This window comes from Triticum dicoccoides, chromosome 5B, assembly GCF_002162155.2.
Source record: "Triticum dicoccoides isolate Atlit2015 ecotype Zavitan chromosome 5B, WEW_v2.0, whole genome shotgun sequence".
In the NCBI taxonomy this organism is placed as follows: Eukaryota; Viridiplantae; Streptophyta; class Magnoliopsida; order Poales; family Poaceae; genus Triticum; species Triticum dicoccoides.
The window spans coordinates 194744092-194764868 of NC_041389.1; positions in this window are offsets into that span (position 1 = coordinate 194744092).

A 20777-nucleotide genomic window follows, 5' to 3' on the forward strand; every position below is an offset into this window, starting at 1 on the left:
AGGACTTGGTTGATTCGTCGCCTGGAGTAACTGCCATTGTTGCAAATGGTTCTTCAAGAAGAAAACCGATGTGGATGGAAATGTTCAGATCCACAAAGCTCGGCTTGTCGCTAAGGGTTATGGACAAGTTCAAGGAATTGACTACGATGAGATTTACTCGTCGGTAGCGATGCTGAAGTCGGTGAGGATCGTACTAGCTATAGCTGCATATTTCGATTACGAGATATGGCAGATGGATGTCAAGACGGCTTACCTTCATGGAAATTTAACCGAGGACGTGTATATGATACATCCCGAGGGTTTTGTCGATCCGACTAGGGCTAGTAAGGTATGCAAGCTCAAGAGATCCATTTATGGGTTGAGGCAAGCATCTCGGAGCTAGAATATTTGTTTTGATGAGGTCGTCACTAGTCTCAGTTTCATCAAAAGCAAAGAGGACGCTTGTTTATACAAGAAGTTAAGTGGGAGCTCGATAGTGTTTTTGATCTTATATGTGGATGACGTATTGTTGATTCGGAATGATGTTTCGATGCTAAACTTGGTCAAGGAGTCATTGAATGGCAAGTTTTTGATGAAGGACCTTGGTGAGGCAGTCTATATTTTAGGCATTAAGATCTATAGAGATAGATCGAGGAGGCTGCTCGGCTTAAGCCAGAGCACATACATAGATAAAGTGTTGAAGTGATTCAACATGAGTGAGGCGAAGAAAGGGTTCTTGCCACTCTCACATGGTATAAGGCTAAGCGAGACTCAGAGTCCTTTGACATCTGATGAGCAAAGCAGGATGAGTAGGATTTCGTGCGCCTTGGCAATCGGATCCGTCATGTATGCCATGATATGTACAAGGCCTGATGTTGCTTTTGCAATAAGCCTAACAAGAGATACCAGGCCAACCCAGGTGAGAGTCACTGGGCAGCGGTAAAGACTATTTTGGAGTACCTGAAAAGGACTAAAGAGATGTTCCTAGTTTATGCAGGTGAGGAAGAGCTCGTCGTAAGAGGTTACGCTGATACTAGTTTCCAAACCGACAGAGATGATTGTCGATCACTGTCCGGATTCGAGTATGTCATGAACGTAGGAGCAGTGAGCAGGATGAGTTCGAAGCAAGATACGGTGGCCGATTCTACCACAGAAGCCGAATACATTGAGGCTTGTGAAGCTGCAAAGGAAGGTGTTTGGATCTGGAACTTTCTGGATGATCTTGGTATCTTGCCAGCCTCGGTAAAACCATTGGACCTTTATTGTTATAATTCTGGTGCCATCGCACAAGCCAAGGAGCCGAGGAATCACCACAAGGTCAGACACATAGATCAAAAATATCACCTGATATGAAAGATCGTAAAGAATGGTGATATAGAGTTATGCAAAATTAACATGGATGCAAATGTTGCAGATATGTTGACTAAGCTGCTTCCACAACCCAAGCATGAGGGGCACATTAGAGCTATGGGCATTCGATGTCTATTTGATTGACTCTAGTGACAGTGGGAGACTGTTGGAGATATGCCCTAGAGGTAATCATGTATGATGATATTTCCTATGTGTTTATGAATAAATATAGTCCTTGGACATTATCAATGATGTGTATCAGCAAGTACATGACTTGTTTGTGGGACTATGCATTGTATGATGATTGTCCTAAAAGGTTCCTAGTCGAAAGGGTTGTGTGGACGCGCAACCGACTAGACTAGCATATGACACGGTCGATGGCTTGGTCTCACTAGCCATGGAGCATTGGATGCTAACAAGATAATATGGACTCGGAAGGATCTAGTCGGATTTGACGTAGTCGAATCTGAGTCAAGATAAGGTCTGAGTCGGACAGACCCAACTATGAGACACAACGATATGTCATCGGTGAGTCTGTAATACAACATATGTTCTATATCCTAAGACCTCAGCTGGAGCATGTACTCGGGATGGTGACAGACCTGCTTTGGGCCGACCAAACGCTACTCCGTGTTGGGTAGTTACAAAGATAAGTTTCAGCCTTGTCCAGACCCATGCTACGAGACATGGTCGAGCAAGATGGGATTTGCCCCTCCGATTAGGAGAGATATAATCTGGGCCCCTCGTGTGATCCGATCAAGATAAGCATGGCTATGTGACAAGGATTATGAGATAATTCAGTTTGTGGTCGGTATCACTTGAACGAGAAAGAGGTCGGGCTAGCACAAGGATGACAGTCTTGCCTTGAGCCTGACAACATATATCGTGAGGCAAAGGGAACAAAAGTGTGACACGTTGTACAGGTTCGCCTAACCAGCTTCATAGTCTGCTTGGTGGTCGGCACGCCTTGCTAGGGGTCGTTGCCGGCCGAGCAGGTCGGAGGTGATCCGACCTGCGGCCAAGCTGACTTGAACCTAAGGGGTCACACGCTTAAGGGAAGGAACCTATGAGGTCGGTTCGGACGACACTGGTCAGATGTGATCCGAGCTGGACTTGGAACGCGACCGAGTAGACTTTGGGCTTTAGGATCCGTGCAAGGCCCAAGTGTTGAGCCCGTGACAGATGCCTATAAATAGTGGAGGTGCGGCACACTTATTGAGTTGATCGCTTCAGCGCCGTCGTTACGGCTTTGCATGTTTTGCAAGTAGCCACCTCCACTCGCCGCTGGTTGTCTGATCAGACCTAGCAGTCCGCCGCAGGACATTCATCCTGCACGCGTGGATACCGTTAGAGGCAGTGCACTTGTGCCACTCCGGCGAACCTGTTTGCGGGATCCGATCGGCTATGTGGGAGATTGGCAAGGAGGAGACGACTCCGAGAACGCGAGGCGACTCCGGGAACACGCTGCCTCAACTCTATTTCCTTTGCACAGCACCGCACGTCTAGTGGTAACGATCTGTGATCCATCTCCCGTAGCATGTTCTTTGTTTTTCTGCGCGTAGGAAATCTTAATTTTCAGTTGACGCACCCTACCGTAGAACCCAACAGATACAAGTAGCAAGTTCTTCTCCGTGAGGAAGTCTTGAGGGGTCTTCCTGTGAGGGGTCTTGAATCCACTTGGGGGATTTTCTCCGTAGAGGTTGTGAACTCAAGTGGAGAAGTAATCAAGTGGATGAGCAAAGCTCTATCTCTCAAATGAGCTATCACATTGCTAACCCTAAAAAGAGGGAGGAGGAGGAGTATATATAGTCTAAGTGGGCGAAGGGGTACATGGGCCTTGGCCCAACACGCAGACAATTCACATGCGTCGAACGTCTGACAGCTACCGGTCATCTGGCAACTCGAGGGGGTTCGGACATCTAGTACTTGTCGGAAGTCAGACGTTTCGGCTCTGATCAGGCTGTGTTGGACGTCCAGTCGAGGACGGACGTCCGAGGCATCGGTGGTCCGGTGGCCACCATACTTCCGACGTTTTTGGTTCAGGACTGCTGGCGTCGGTCGTCCGGCGGGGCTCAGTCGTCCGGGCGCTGGGAGGTGCTGGTCGTCGGAGACACGTCGGACGTCCGGCTTCTGTGGTGTTTGCTGGCTAGGGCTGGCCTGGCGGGCTGATGCATCAGGCGTCGGACGTCCGACATGTCTCGGACGTCCAGTGGCTGGAGACTTTCCGGTTGCTTCTCTTCTCGCTCCTTGTACTTGGTGTCCTCGCCACCTTGTGTGTTGGGCATATCTGATCTGTGGCCTTCCTCCAAGTACCTGATCACGCATAGGGTCTCTGCTTGAGGTAGTAGCCATGTCTCATATGTAAAAAGTGGTAGTTCAAAGAGGAGCGAGTTCACCTTATCATCGATAGACTTTGCTCGAGCTCCTGTCACTGGTCCAAGCGGTGTCATGGGAGACGTAGGTAGGTCCACGGGGATGGCCATGGTATGCTCCGCATCATCTCCCCCCCTTGGGAAAGATACAACCTCGTATCGAAAGCCTCATCACCATGGTAGGGAGAGAGATCTTTGACGTTGAAGACGTCGTTCATGCTGTACTTGTCACGCGGGAGATCGATCTTGTATCCATTGTTGTTGTAGCATGCGAGTACCTTGAAGAGTCCGTCGGCTCTAGGTAGAATCTTGGACTTGCGTTCATTGGGGAAGCGGTCCTTTCGAAGGTGTAACCACACGAGATCTCCAATGTTGAATATCATGGGTTGCTTTTTACGTTGAGCTTGGTCGCGAGTCGTTGTACTTGGCGCTCAATGGTGTGCCTTGTATCTTCATGCATCTTCTTGAGGTAGTTCACTCGTGCACTTGCGTCCACGTTGATGCGCTCTTGTAGTGGTAGAGGTAAAATGTCCAATGGGGACAACGGGTTGAAGCCGTAGACGACCTCGAAGGGGGACTTGCCAGTAGTAGAGTGTCGTGCTAAATTTTTTTTGAAGATCAACGACAGTGGGAGAGGCTCCCACTGGTTTTGTATTACTCACAATAGAACATTTACATGTGTGTTACAATGGGTTTTAGCCCCCTCGGCCGTAAGGGTTGCACAAGCAAAGACTAGTGGCCCAAACTTACAATGTAATTAGAGAGAAAAGGATGGAATTTCTCTGGACAGTTATGGACTACCAAACCCAATAGATTTTTGAACCTAGCTATCCATGCCACGAAGGAGTGTGGAATCCCCCTGAAATGTTGGTTGTTTGTCTCCATCCATAGGCTCCAAGCAGCAAGCAAAAAAACATCCATGAATAGGGGCCGACGCCAGCTTTCTTTCCCCCCATGCAAGATGGCTAACATGTTGGTTCCTCCTGGCGAGGACAACCCAACTTTACTCCAGCATCGCTGGGCGAAGGGGCACGTGAAGAAAAGATGCTCCACAGTTTCCTCGGGGGGGTTCTGACAGAACATGCAAGCATAATTATCCCTGGCTACAACAAAGTGTCGCCGCCTCAGCATGTTCCTGGTGTTCAAAGATCGACCAGAAGCAACCACCCAAACATCTTGAATTTGATCGGGCTTTTGGAGTTCCAGAGCCAAGAAAACGCCTCATCAGACACCACCTACCTGAAACAGTGGTTGTAGTAATTTTTGGAAGAAAACGCCCTAGATCACAGACCCAAGTGTCGGCATAGTCACTGTCCAGGCTGATATGCGCGGACCCACGCTGAATCTCTCTGATCTCCTCCCTGGCCTGGACCGAAAGAGGCAGGCTGAAGATCGTGGCTGGATCAGTGGTCATGAGAACCTTGGCAATGGAGTCATCCTCGTTGAGGGCAAAAGAGAAGGCTCGTGGATACGTGTCCATCAGCGTGGAGTCATTGTCACCAAACCAGACATCTTTCCAAAACAAAGAGCTACAACCATTCCCCGGGATGACCTTGGTGATCCCCCGGAAGGACCCACTGAGCTGCATCACGTCTTTCCACCAGAAGGAACCCATCATCTCAGTGGCGTGCGGTACCTTGTTTGTGTGATATGCCTCCCAGACTAGCTGAACCCAGGGCACATCCTCACGATTGTAGAACTTGTGTAAGTGCATCTAGTGCCCCTTAGTGATTTTGGTGTATTGAAGACTTATAGGTTAAGGGACTGATGCGTTTGTGAGTGTACACAGTCTATAAGTCTATGAGGAGTTTGATATTTACAGAGAAAGTCGACCCCTAAAAATGAAGTTCTTCGACTGAAGACTTTGATATTCTGAAGACTCTCTGAAGACTTTGAAAGTGACGAAATTGGTGTGACCTTGAAGACTTGGTATTCATTTGACGAACATGAAGCGTGAAGACTTTTGTTTTCGTAGTTTCATTTTCTCTTTCTTGAGTCATAGGAAACACCGTACTGTTAAAGGGGGTCGAGGAAATACTAAGGAAAAATTTCCATGTGATGCTCAACTCAAAATCCTACACCTACCAATCCCTTCGAGTGAAGTCATTGGAAATCTCATACAGTTCAATCAAATTCTTCAGTGACAGAGACGCAGTTCTTCTGGTCGCTGATGACTTTGCTCTGACTGAGGAGTTAGGAATTCGCTAGTGCGAATTGCCTACACAATGAGGAACATGATAGCCCTGAGGAATTTGAGAGTCAAATTTCCGACCGTTGCTGTGTTGCGCACCGCCTGTCCCAAAATATCTTATCCACCTAATGGTCATATCATTGAAGGGCATTTATGTCTTATCATGTCGGGCTGCTCCCTAGGCTATAAATAGCCGCCCCCTACAACCACTAGTTGGTTGGCTGCTCCGAGAGAACTTGACACTTGTCATTTGAGAGCAACCCATCCTCCGAGGACTTTGAGCGAAAATCATCAAGTGAGGAAAACCCAAAAACCAAACCCCCACAAACCCAAAGTGATTGAGCATCACTGAAGAAATTGATCCTGCGTGGTTCCGACGCTTGTTACCTTTGAAGACTGTGCTTCTTCCAGACGGTTAGGCGTCAAGGTCTAGAGCATCCAACAGGAATTGTGGATTGCCGAGTGACCAAGTCTGTGAAGGTTTGGAAGTCGCCTGAAGACTTACCACGAGTGATTGGACGAGGTCTGCGTGGCCTTAGTTCAAGGAGAATACGGTGAGGACTGGGTGTCCTGAGTTGCGGCTCAGTGACTGGGTGTCCGGGACTGCGTGTCCTCGAGTTTAAATACTCAGCCGCTCCAACCAGACGTACAACTGAGACAGCAGTTGGAACTGGTTTACCAAATCATTGTCTTCACCAACTAACTGGTTATATTTCCTCAACCCTTTCATTTCCTCATTACTGTGTTGAGTGTTTGTTCATATCTCTGCTTGAAGACATTGACTGAGGACTTTCTCAATTTCCTTAGTTCAATTTCTTCAGTCTGTTTGTCTTCATCTTGTGTTATCCTGTGATTATGCTTTCTGTACTCTGTGCTAGTCTTCATTTCATCATGATGACCATGCTTGTATTCTGTTATGCTTACTTCTGAGTACTTATTCCGCTGCAAGTAGTTCTTCGCTAAGGAATTTCCTCACCGGCAAATTCCTCAGTGAAGAATTCATAAAATTCGCCTATTCACCCCCCTCTAGTCGATATAACGCACTTTCAACTTGAACAAGTGCTTTAGGAGTAGCGCGGCATTTTGTGTCTTGATATCAATAACACCAAGGCCACCACACCGTTTAGGTCGACAGACTAGCTCCCAGGCAGCAAGGGAGTTGGTTTTGACCCCATCATCAGAGTTTTTCGCCCAAAGGCAGTATCGCCGCAGTTTGTCGAGATGCTCAACCACTTTGGGGTGCAGCTTGATCGTGCACATTGCATAGATCAGCAGGCGTACTCGGCGATGGGTAGACACTCCTCCCACTCCTTGATGTTCCTCTTAATCAACATGCATAGTACAGTGGAGAGTGTTCGGTTCGTGACCTCTGTTTGGCCGTCGTTTAAGGATGGTATGCCGAAGAGAACAAAAGCTTGATTCTGAGCTTGGTGCATAGCGTCTTCCAAAAGTAGCTTAGAAACTGAAGTCGCGGTCCGAGGCAATCGTCTTTGGCACAACGTGTAGGCGCAAGATTGTCCTACAAAAGAGATTTGCAACATGTGAAGCATCATCTATCTTGTTGCATGGGAAGAAATGAGCCATCTTATAGAATCGGTCCACAAAAACAAACATGGAATCTTTTCCGTTTCGAGTTCTAGGCAAACCAAGCACAGAGTCCATACTAATATCTTCCCATGGGTGATATGGAATTGGAACTGGCATATAGAGACCATGGGATTGAGCTTTAGACTTAGCTTTGAGACATGTAGAGCATCGGTTGGTGTAGCCTGAGACGTCGCGGAACATATTTTTTTCAAAAATAGTTCTTGGAGAGAGTGGCAAATGTCTTGTCGCGTCCAAAGTGTCCCATAAGTCCTCCTCCATGAGATTCTTGCAAAAGTAATAAATGAAGAGAAGACTTGGGAATACATAGTTTGTTAGCTCTCATAAGATAATCATCTTTGATGTAATAGCGTTCCCAAGATGTGTGCGTCAAACATTTGGCATATGGAATAGCAAAAGTAGGATCATGCACATACAAGTCTTTTGTGTAGTCAAAGTCGATGACATTCAATTCAAGTTGGGTAACAAGCGTGCATCTATCGGAAAGCGCATCCAATACAACGTTTTCCTTACCTTTGATGTACTTCATGACATAAGGAAATGACTCAATGAATTCACTCCACTTAGCATGACGCTTGTTCAACTTAGTTTGACCCTTAAGATATTTAAGTGTTTCATGACCCGTGTGAAGAATGAACTCATGATGGCGGATATAATGCTCCCAAACATGCAAGACTCTAACTAAAGCATATAGCTCTTTGTCATAGATGGGGTAGTCAAGTTGCGCTCTGGAAAGTTTTTCACTAAATTAAGTTATGGGGCGCTTCTCTTGCATCAACACACCTCCTATGCCATAACCGCTAGCATCACAATGGGCCTCGAAAGGTTTATCAAAGTTAGGTAAAGCATGCAAAGGAGCATGTGTAAGCAAATTCTTAAGCTCATTGAGTCCAGTATCTTGAGATGGTCCCCAAACAAATGGTGCATTTTTCTTGCTCAAAGCATGTAAAGGTAAAGCGGTGGTGCTAAAATCCTTCTCGAATCTACGATAGAAACCGGATAAGCCAAGAAAACTATGCACTTGTTGCGAGTTGGTTGGTTGGGGCCAAGTTTTAATAGCATTGATCTTAGATTCATCTACATGAACACCCTTAGAAGACACAACGAAACCCAAGAAAACAAGCTTATCAACACCAAAAAGGCATTTGTTCATATTAGCATAAAGGCGCTCATTTCTAAGAGTTTGCAACACGGTTCAAAGATGGGTGACATGATCTTTGAAAATCTGCTAAATACAAGAATATCATCAAAGTAGACCACAACAAATACGCCAATGTATGGGTGAAGAACAAAATGCATCACACGCATAAAGGTGTCGGGTGCTTCAAATAAACCGATAGGCATGACCAAACCATTCATACAAGCCAAACTTGATTTGGAAAGCGGTTTTCCATTCATCACCCTCTTGGATGCGAATTTGGTAATTGCCACTCTTAAGATCAATCTTAGAGAAAATGGTGGCTCCGTTAAGCTCGTCTAACATATCATCAAGGCGTGGAATGGGGTAGCGATAACGAACAGTGATAGCATTGATAGGACGACAATCGGAACACATGTGATATGTACCACCTTTCTTGGGAACAAGGATTACCGGTACGGCACATGGGCTCAAGCTTTCTCGTACATGTCCGTTGTCAATGAGTTGTTGTACTTGTCCTTGGATCTCTTTGATTTCTTCGGGATTGACGTGGTATGGTGCCTTGTTAGGAAGAGGTGCTCTGGGGATGAGGTCGATGCGGTGTTCGATGCCTCAAAGAGGAGGTAGACTCGAAGGTAGCTCGTCGGGGAATACATCTTGGAATTCCTGCAATAGAGAAGATAACACAAAAGGTAGATTGTGAGAGGTGTTAGTTTTGGGTGCCTCGTCCTTGCACAAAAGGACATAGTGCATGACACTTGATGGGTTCTCACACACTTCTCTCATCTCACTTTTGGTGGCAAATAGCACTAAGTTTTTCTTGTCGCTCATCATGGAGGCACTCCATTTGGGCTTGTGGCTCTCACTCTCTTTTGGGTGGTTCTCACTATTCTCTACACGGTGGGTGGCTTGCTTGTCGGTGATGACTTGACTAGGTGACATAGGTCATGGCACGTGCTCCTTTCCCTTCATCTTGAAGCTATAGTGATTGGTACCCCCGTTGTGGACGAAGCCTCAGTCGAATTGCCATGGTCATCCAAGGAGGTGGCAAACGGACATCGGAATGACATCACACTCCAAAGTACCTTCATATGCTCCTATCTTGAAGGAAACTTGCACCATATGTTCCACTTGGATAGTGCCGGAGTCGCTAAGCCATTGGACCTTGTAGGAGTGGGGGTGCTTCATCTTGATCAATTGGAGCTTGGAGCATAGTTCTTCACTCGCCAAGTTATGGCAACTTCCTCCGTCGATGATGACCTTCACAGACCTTCCATTGATGCCCGCCTTGGTGTGGAAGATATGGCATCTTTGGTCTTTGTCTTGATGATGTTGAAGTGTCAAGACTTTGGAGACAACGGGAGAGGGGCTTGAATCTTTGTCCCAAAAGACTTGATCATCTTCATCTTCGTTCACTTGCCGGTGCATGGCCAGCTGCTCAAGGGCTTCCATTTCCTCTTCACTCAAGGAGTTATAGGTTCTGTCATCGTTGAGGATCATGGTGTGCTTGTTTATACACTCGAATGACTTGTGGCCTCGGCCTCCGCATGTGAAACACTTGATTGAACTTGTCTTGATGGTCTCATCGGTTGGAGTAGATGATGATGAAGCTCTCGGCTTGAAGGTTCTTGTAGTAGGAGGAGGACGACTTGATGATGTCGAAGTTTTCTTGTAGCTTAACATGTCCCCATTGCTTGGTGAAGTTTTTGTCGAGGTAGGAGTCGTTGTAGTCGTAGAAGCTTGGTTGTAGGAGACACCGTTAGTCTTGGAAGAGTACTTGGCATACTTGAATTCATCTTGCACTTGACATTCTGCCTTGGTAGCTTGGTGCACTATCTCAATGACGTAGGAGTAAGGTTGGAAGTCGGCGATCTTCTTGATAGGGTGATTGAGCCCATTCAAGAAACGTGCCATAGTTTGCTCATCATCTTCCGTGACATTCGCTCGTATCATGGCAATCTCCATTTCCTTGTAGTACTCTTCAATGCTCTTTGTTCCTTGCTTGAGTAGTTGTAGTCGCTTGAAGAGGTCACAATTATACTATGTTGGCACAAAGCGCGCTCTCATCACATCTCATTTGATCCCATGTTGTTATGGGTGGTTCACCTCTTGCTTCTCGTCGCTCAATGACTTGCTCCTACCAAATGGGGACATAGTCTTGGAACTCAAGGGATGCCATGGCGATCTTATTCTCTTCCTCATAGTTGTGCAAACGAAAGATTTTGTCAACCTTTAATGCCCATGAAAGGTACTCTCCAGGATCATTGCTTTCGGTAAACTTGGGCATGGTGAACTTGAGCTCTCCATAGCGTTGCTCTTCATTGTGTTGGGGTCGGGGATGATGACACCCTTGACGTGGAGGGTTGTCAACCTCATGTTGCTCTTGGCGTTGAGGATTCCCATTGTCTTGTTGCTCTTGGCGAACTTGGGGTTCTTGTCGAGTAGCTTGTGGAACTTGTCAGTGTACTCTTGCTTGATAATTCCTCTCTTGGACTTCCTCGCGAAGCGCTTCTTCTTGCTCACGAGTATGCCAGTTGCGTGCGGCGATGGCGCGACTTGTCTCTTGAAGGGTGCTACGTCTTGAGCTTGCGTTGGTTTTCCTTGAAGAGGAAAGGGTGCTGCAGCAATAGTAGCGTAAGTATTTCCCTTAGTTTTTGAGAACCAAGGTATCGATCCAGTAGGAGGCTCCTCAAAAGTCCCACGCACCTACACAAACAAACAAGAACTCGCAACCAACGCAATAAAGGGGTTGTCAATCCCTTCAAGGCCACTTGCGAAAGTGAGATCTGATAGAGATAATATGATAAGATAAATATAGTTTTGGTATTTTATGATATATATTGGAAAAGTAAAAATGCAAAATAAAAGTAGATTGAAAGTCTATATGATAAGAGATAGACCCGGGGGCCATAGGTTTCACTAGTGGCTTCTCTCAAGATAGCATAAGTATTACGGTGGGTGAACGAATTACTGTCGAGCAATTGATAGAAAAGCGAATAATTATGAGATTGTCTAGGCATGATCATGTATATAGGAATCACGTCCGTGACAAGTAGACCGACTCCTGCCTGCATCTACTACTATTACTCCACACATCGACTGCTATCCAACATGCATCTAGAGTATTAAGTTCATAAAGAACAGAGTAACGCATTAAGAAAGATGACATGATGTAGAGGGATAAACTCATGCAATATGATGTAAACCCCATCTTTTTATCCTCGATGGCAACAATACAATATGTGCCTTGCTTCCCCTGCTGTCATTGGGAAAGGACACCACAAGATTGAACCCAAAGCTAAGCACTTCTCCCATTGCAAGAAAGATCAATCTAGTAGGCCAAACCAAACTGATAATTCGAAGAGACTTGCAAAGATAACTTAATCACACATAAAAGAATTCAGAGGAGATTCAAATATTTCTCATAGATAAACTTGATCATAAACCCACAATTCATCGGATCTCGACAAACACACCACAAAAAGAGTTACATCGAATAGATCTCCAAGAAGATCAAGGAGAACTTCTTATTGAGATTCAAAGAGAGAGAAGAAGCCATCTAGCTAATAACTATGGACCCGAAGGTCTATGGTAAACTACTCACAACTCATCGGAGAGGCCTTGGAGATGATGTAGAGGCCCTCCATGATCGATCCCCCCTCCGGCGGACCGCCGGCGAAGGCTCCAAGATGGGGTCTCACGGATACAAAAGGTTACAGCGGTGGAAGTAGTTTTTCATGGTCGCTTCTGATGTTTTCGGCGTACATGGGTATATATAGGAGGAAGAAGTAGGTCGATGGACGCCCGAGGGGCCCACGAGGGTGGGGGCGTGCCCAGCGCTAGGGGGGCGCCGGGCACCCTCGTGACTGCCTCGGTTGTTGCGTGACTTCCACTCCAAGTCATGTGGATCACGTTTGTTCCAAAAGGATCGCTCCCGAAGGTTTCATTCCGTTTGGACTCCGGTTGATATTCCTTTTCTTCGAAACACTGAAATAGGCAAAAAAAAACATCAATACGGGCTGGGCCTCTGGTTAGTAGGTTAGTCCCAAAAATGATATAAATGTGTAAAGTAAAGCCCATAAACATCTAAAACGGGTAATATAATAGCATGGAACAATCAAAAATTATAGATACGTTGGAGACATATAAAAGGGCATATTGCACCTCAAGTGCTTGAGCTTCACGTCGTTGTTGTTGTTGACGTTGTGCCTCGGCATCTTGTTCATCTTGGTGTTGGCACGCTTGCGCTTCCTCTTGTTGGCGTTGATGTTGTCATTCTTGTGCTTGCACAAAGGTAGCTTGATTTTGACGATGTTGATGTTCTGGCGCTAGAAGTTGCTCTTGAGGATCAGTTCCGTGAAGAGGATTGCGGTTTTCTTGACGATCTTGGTGCACGGCTCGTCGAAGAGTGTTTGATGTTGGTGTACTTGAGCTGGAGATGGTGTCGTCGGAGTGTCGACTCGAGCGGCTCCATCTTTAAGATGACGAAGTGGTAGAAGAGCGGTTGATCAACAAGGCACGAATCTCGTCCATTCTTGCATTGTTCTCTTGTATTTGTTCATCGAGCTTGTTGTTGAAGTAGTCTCTTGTATGTTTCTCAAAATGTCGCAAGTCAGTGGCGAGATTGTCGAAGCGGTCGTGCAATGCTTGTTCTTGATGCAAATATCGTTGTGCGCCGAAGAGGTGGTTCTTGCTGACGTAGGTGTCCGGGTCTCATCTTGCTTCATGTAGAGTGGGTTGGTAGAAGTAGTTGGCCTATCCATCATTTCAAGTAAAATGTGAGTGGGATAAAGAGAAGAACGTTACCAAATATACCTTGACAGATGTTGAAATGGATCAAAGATCACTCAATGATGTAACAAGGAAATAGAAAAATTGGTACCGGTCCCCATCAATCTCTCACACCTACACAAATAAGCCTTTGGAGGAGCTCGGTTAGGATGGTGGCACAAAATTTATGCAATTGTTAGCAAGACTCAATAATGTTGGAAAAGATTCACAAATTTGCTAATGCAACAAGTAGACCAAAAGAAAAAGGAGGTACACGGAAACACACACATGGAAAGATAAATGGGGTCGTGCAACCAAAAACGAGCTCAGAATGTGGAATCCACGAAAAATGATTTTGTCGCACAACTCTAGAGAGATGCTAGCACGATTGCACAATAGGCGGATACGAGACTTGTGCACAACCTACAAAGCAAAAATGCAATGACTTCTATCCCAAGTATGCTATATGTATGGTGTTCTAGAGATATAATGGAGTATGGCAATCTTAATGTAGTATGGTGCTATGGTTATTGCTTAAAAGCTCTTTGTTTATCATTGCTTAAAAGCTTAGTTGGCTCTTTATCTTTTGAGCTCTTTCTCATGCAAAACTTCATGAACCAAGATAGTAATTGTGTATATGCGATGACAACCTTGTGACACAAGAGATGATACCAAGATGATGTGATATATGCAATGATCACTAATGTGCACAAGTGGCGTTGCCGGCAATACTCAAATGGCTAGTATCGATAGGAAGGGTACACAAAATGACTTATGGGGTCATCAATGTAATGGCAAGGAGTAGACAAAGATATTGTCGAGGTTACCGTCCTTTCTTACGGATGAAGGTGTCAAAAATTGTGGGCGGTTGTTGTCGACGACGAGCCTGTGGCGAAGATGAACAGCGGCGGTGTTGATGTCGCACCGTCCCTAAGTAGCCAAAACTCATTAGGAAATGAAAATCGCAACTCAAATTCTCAAAGAACAAAACGTGTCAAAATTTGTTGGAGTTGGTGGTGGGTAAATGATGGTGGTTTGCGGGAAGCGGAGGTTGTAGTAGAAGGTGTATTGGTAATGGAGTGCGTATGCGGAAGTGGATGTGGATCGGTGGAGGTGGCCGAACAGAAATTTTTTAGTTTTGTCAGGAAACGTCGGACGTCCGGTGGTGGTTGGATGACCAGTACTTGTCGGACGTCCGGTGACTGTCGGGCGTCCAGTGTCAGGGCGATTTCAGGCACAGGATGAACTTCTAGGGTTCGTGGTGGAGGGGCAAAATTTGGGCAAAATTGGACGAATTTGTGGATGGAAATGGCGGAGATGATTGGGGAAAGCTAGATCCACTCATCGCAAAGAAAATCCATGGATCAAGTCCAACAAAACTTCATAAAAACCAAGAAATCACAAAAAATGGGGGCTATTTTTGTGAGGAATTTTTGAAATTGGGACAAAATCAACAAGGGTAGGGCTCCAAATTCGTGATCAAGCTTGGCTCATGATACCAAGATGATGTAGGGTGGAAACCCTAAGGCCGATCTTTCATGATTTGGAGGTGATCCTACGACGAACACGAGGGGAAACACAAGGGGAAGCACACAAATCAATGGGAAAGATCACATATGCGCTAGATCCTCGAACATAAAGAGTGATACAAGATCCACAATCATCAAAGGACAATACAAGTAGCAAGTTCTTCTCCGTGAGGAGGTCTTGAGGGATCTTCCTATCAGGGGTCTTGAATCCACTTGGGGGATCTTCTCCATAAAGGTCATGAACTCCAATGGAGAACTAATCAAGTGGATGAGCAAAGCTATATCTCGCAAATGAGCTATCACATTGCTAACCCTAAAAAGAGAGAGGAGGAGTATATATAGTCTAAGTGGGCGAAGAGATACATGGGCCTTGGCCCAACACGCAGTCAACTCACAGGCGTCGGACATCCGACAGCTACCAGTCGTCCGGTACTTGTCGGAAGTCCGACGTTTCGGCTCTGATCAGGCTGTGTCGGACGTCCGATCGGGGTCGGATGTCCGAGGCGTCGGTCGTCCAACGGTCACCATACTTCCGACGTTTTGGTTCTGGACTCGTGGTGTCAGTCGTCCGGCGGGGCTCGGTTGTCCGGGTGCTGGGAGGTGTCGATCATCTAAGGTGCATTGGATGTCCGGCCACTGTAGCGCTTGCTGGCTGGGGCTGGCCTGGCGAGCTGATCATCAGGCGTCGGACTTCCGACAGGTTCTCGGACGTCTGGTGGCTAGAGCCTTTTCGGCTACTGCTCTTCTTGCTACTTGTACTTGGTGTCCTCACCGCCTTGTCCATTGGGTGTAGCTGATCTGTGGCCTTCCTCCAATTACATTATCACGCATGGATTCTCCACTTGAGGTAGTAGCCATGTCTCATACGTAGAAAGTGGTAGTTCGGAGAGGAGTGAGTTCACCTTATCTTTCAAAGGCTTTGCGTGAGCTCTTGTCATTGGTCCAAGTGGTGTCGTGGGAGACGTAGGTAGGTCCATGGGGATGAACGTGGGATGCTCCGCATCAGGTTCGATCACTACCTTCAAGTGCACTACTGGTGGAATCATGATGCCTTGCATTGTGCGAGAGCGTGAGGAGAATACCGTGGTTCTAGTAGCTTCTTGGGGAGTATTGTGCCTTCACACCCCTCTAACGGAAATGTACCTCCCCCAAAGGAGGGAACTTTGGAAACACATCCTCGTCTCCATTGACTCCACTTGTGGTTACATCTTACGTTTACTTTGTGCCAGCTTATACTGTGTTTCTACCTTGTGCTCATATTGGTTGTCCACCTAGTTGTATATCTACACAACTTACTTTCTTGCTAAGCCTAATTTGTTAAAAGAAGTTAAATATTGTTAGTCGCCTATTCACCCCCACCCTCTAGTCGACCAAACCTATCCTTTCTATTGGTATCAGAGCATCGTCTTTTTATTAAGGGCTTTACCACCTAAAGAGTATTGTTGACGAAGGGGATATGGTTGAGGAGAACCCCTCCGCCGTGGACACGACCGTGGTCACCAGAGGTGATTTGAATGAGGCTATGATGTCTACTACACAACCTTCTTCTTGTAGACGTTGTTGGGCCTGCAAGTGCACAGGTTTGTAGGCCAGTAGCAAATTTCCCTCAAGTGGATGACCTAAGGTTTATCAATCCGTAGGAGGCATAGGATGAAGATGGTCTCTCTCTAGCAACCCTGCAACCAAATAACAAAGAGTCTCTTGTGTCCCCAACACACCCAATACAATGGTAAATTGTATAGGTGCACTAGTTCAGCGAAGAGATGGTGATACAAGTGCAAAATAGATAGTAGATATAGGTTTTTGTAATCTGAAATAATAAAAACAGCAAGGTAAATAAAGATAAAAGTGAGCGTAAACGGTACTGCAATGATAGGGAACAAGGCCTAGGGTTCATACTTTCACTAGTGCAAGTTCTCTCAACAATAATAACATAGATAGAACATATGACAAGCCCTCAACATGCAACAAAGAATCACTCCAAAGCCACTAATAGCGGAGAACAAACGTAGAGATTATGGTCGGGTACGAAACCACCACAAAGCCATTCTTTCGGATCGATCTATAAAAGAGTTCATACTAGAATAACACCTTAAGATACAAATCAACCAAAACCCTAATTTCACCTAGATACTCCATTGTCACCTTAAGTATCCATGGGCATGATTATACGATATGCATCACACAATCTCAGATTCATCCAACCAACATAAAAGTACTTCAAAGAGTGCCCCAAAGTTTCTACCGAAGAGTCAAGAACGTGTGCCAACCCCTATGCATAGGTTCCCAAGTGTCACGAAACCCGCAAGTTGATCACCAAAACATACATCAAGTGGCACATGATATCCCATTGTCACCACAGATAATCACGGCAAGACATACATCAAGTGTTCTCATAAAGACTCAATCCGATAAGAAAACTTCAAAGGGGAAACTCAATTCATCACAAGAGAGTAGAGGGGGAGAAACATCATAAGATCCAACTACAATAGGAAAGCTCGGGATACATCAAGATCGTGCCATCGAGGAACACAAGAGAGAGAGAGAGAGATCAAACACATAGCTACTGGTACATACCCTCAGCCCCGAGGGAGAACTACTCCCTCCTCGTCATGGATAGCGCCGGGATGATGAAGATGGCCTCCGGTGATGGGATCCCCCTCCGACAGGGCGCCGGAACAGGGTCCCGATTGGTTTTTGGTGGCTACAGAGGATTGCGGCGGCGGAACTCCCGATCTATCTTTTGTTCTGGAAGTTTGAGGGTATATTGGTATACATAGGAGGAAGAAACACGTCAGGGGAGCCACGAGGGCCCCACGAGGGTGGAGGGCGCGCCCAAGGGGGTGGGCGCTCCCCCTACCTCGTGCCTTCCTCGTTTCTTTCTTGACGTGGACTCCAAGTCTCCCGGGTTGCTTTCCTTCCAAAAATAACTTCTCCAGTTGATTTCGTTCCATTTTGACTCCGTCTGATATTCCTTTTCCTCGAAACACTGAAATAGGCATAAAACAGCAAATCTGGGTTGGGCCTCCGGTTAATAGGTTAGGCCCAAAAATAATATAAAAGTGGTTAATAAAGACCAATATTGCCTAAAACAGTAGATAAAGTAGCATGGAGCAATCAAAAATTATAGATACGTTGGAGACGTATCAAGCATCCCCAAGCTTAATTCCTGCTCGTCCTCGAGTAGGTAAATGTTAAAAAAGAATTTTTGATGCGGAGTGATACTTTGGCATAATTTCAATATAAATCATCTTAATTGTGATATGAATATTGAGATCCAAAAGATTCAAGATAAAATTTCATATTGACACAAAAATAATAATACTTCAAGCATACTAATCAAAGCAATCATGTCTTCTCGAAATAACATGGCAAAAGAAAGTTCATCCCTACAAAATCATATCGTTAGGCTATGCTTCATTTTCGTCACACAAAGATGTTCCCAACTTCTATACCCCCGATGACAAGCCAAGCAATTGTCTCATACTTAAATAATCTAAAACTTTTTCATCCTTCACGCAATACATGAGCGTGAGCCATGGATATAGCACTATGGGTGGAATAGAATATGATGATGGGGATTGTGTGGAGAAGACAAAAAAGGAGAAAGTCTCATGTTAACGAGGCTAATCAACGGGCTATGGAGATGCCCATCAATTGATGTCAACATGAGGTGTAGGGATTGCCATGCAATGGATGCACTAGAGCTATGAATGCTCAACAAAAGAAAACTAGTGGGTGTGCATCCAACTTGTTTGCTCATGAAGACCTAGGGCATTTGAGGAAGCCCATCGTACGAATATACAAGCCAAGTTCTATAATGAAAAATTCCCACTAGTATGAAAAGACAACTTATGAGACTCACTACATGAGGAACAAGGTGCTACTTTGAAGCACAATATATGAGACTCACTACATGAAGAACAAGGTGCTACTTTGTAGCACAAGTGTGGAAAAAGAGATAGTAGCATTGCCCTTTTTTTGGGGCCTTTTTCTCTTTTTGGCCTTTCTCTTTTTTTTATTTGGGCAATGCTCTAATAATGATGATCATCAACTTCTATTGATTATAACATAAGGATTACAACTCGAAACTTAAAACAAGATATGACTCTATATGAATGCCTCCAGCGGTGTACTGGGATGGTGCAATGAATCAAGAGTGACATGTATGGAAAATAATGCATGGTGGCTTTGCCACAAATACGATGTCAACTACATGATCATGCAATGGCAATATGACAAAAGTAATGTATGTCATGACGATGATGATGGAAGTTGCATGGCAATATATCTCGGAATGGCTATGGAAATGCCATGATAGGTAGGTATGGTGGCTGTTTTGAGGAAGATATAAGGAGGTTTATGTGTGATAGAGCGTATCATATCACGGGGTTTGGATGCACCGGCGAAGTTTGCACCAACTCTCAAGGTGAGAAAGGGCAATGCACGGTACCGAAGAGGCTAGCAAAGGTGGAAAGGTAAAAGTGGGTATAATCCATGGACTCAACATTAGTCAGAAGAACTCATATACTTATTGCAAAAATTTAGAAGTCATTAAAAATCAAGTACTACGTGCATTCTCCTAGGGGGATAGATTGGTAGGAAAAGACCATCGCTTGTCCCCGACCGCCACTCATAAGGATGCACAAGCCAGGTACACTTCATGTTTCAAATTTGTTACACAACTTTAACCATACGTGCATGCTACGGGACTTGCTAACTTCAACACAAGCATTTCTCAAATTCACAATTACTCAACTAGCACGACTTTGATATTATCACTCCATATCTCAAAACAATTATCAAGCATCAAACTTATCTTAGTATCAATTCACTCAAAAGAAAGTTTCACATATCTTGAATACCAAGTATATTCATATTAAGCAAATTACCATGCTATTAACGACTCTCAAAATAATCTAAGTGAAGCATGAGAGTTCATCTATTTCTTAAAAATAAAACTACCACCAAGCTCTAAAAGGTATAAGTGATGCACTATAGCAAATGACAAACTACTCTGAAAGATATAAGTGAAGGTCAATGAGTAGCTAAATAATTATGCAACTATGCGAAGACTCTCTCTCATTTAATAATTTCAGATCTTGATACTTTATTCAAACAGCAAGCAAAGCTAAATAAAACAACAATGCAAGGATAGCACAACTCATGTGAAGAAGCAAAAACTTAGGCTCAACCGATACTAACCGATAGTTGCTGAAGAAGAAAGGTGGGATGCCTACCGGGGCATCCCCAAGCTTAGATGCTTGAGACTACTTGAAATATTATCTTGGGGTGCCTTGGTCATCCCCAAGCTTGAGCTTTTGTGTCTCCTTAATTCCTCTCATATCATGGTTTCTCTTTTTATCAAAAGCTTCATTCACAACAAACTCAACAAGAACTCGTGAGATCCGTTAGTATAAGAAAATAAAACAACCACTTAGGTACTTGTCGGTGTCAAAACCGGCAGATCTCGGGTAGGGGGTCCCGAACTATGCGTCTAGGTGGATGGTAACAGGAGACAAGGGACACGATGCTTTACCCAGGTTCGGGCCCTCTTGATGGAGGTAAAACCCTACGTCCTGCTTGATTGATATTGATATTGTGGATGTTTACAAGAGTGGATCTACCACGAGATGAAGGAGGCTAAACCCTAGAAGCTAGCCTATGGTATGATTGTTGTAATGTATGTCCTACGAACTAGGGCCATCCGGTTTATATAGACACCGGAGAGTGCTAGGGTTACATTGAGTCGGTTACAATGGTAGGAGATCTACATATCCGTATCGCCAAGCTTGCCTTCCACGCCAAGGAAAGTCCCCTCCGGACACGGGACAAAGTCTTCA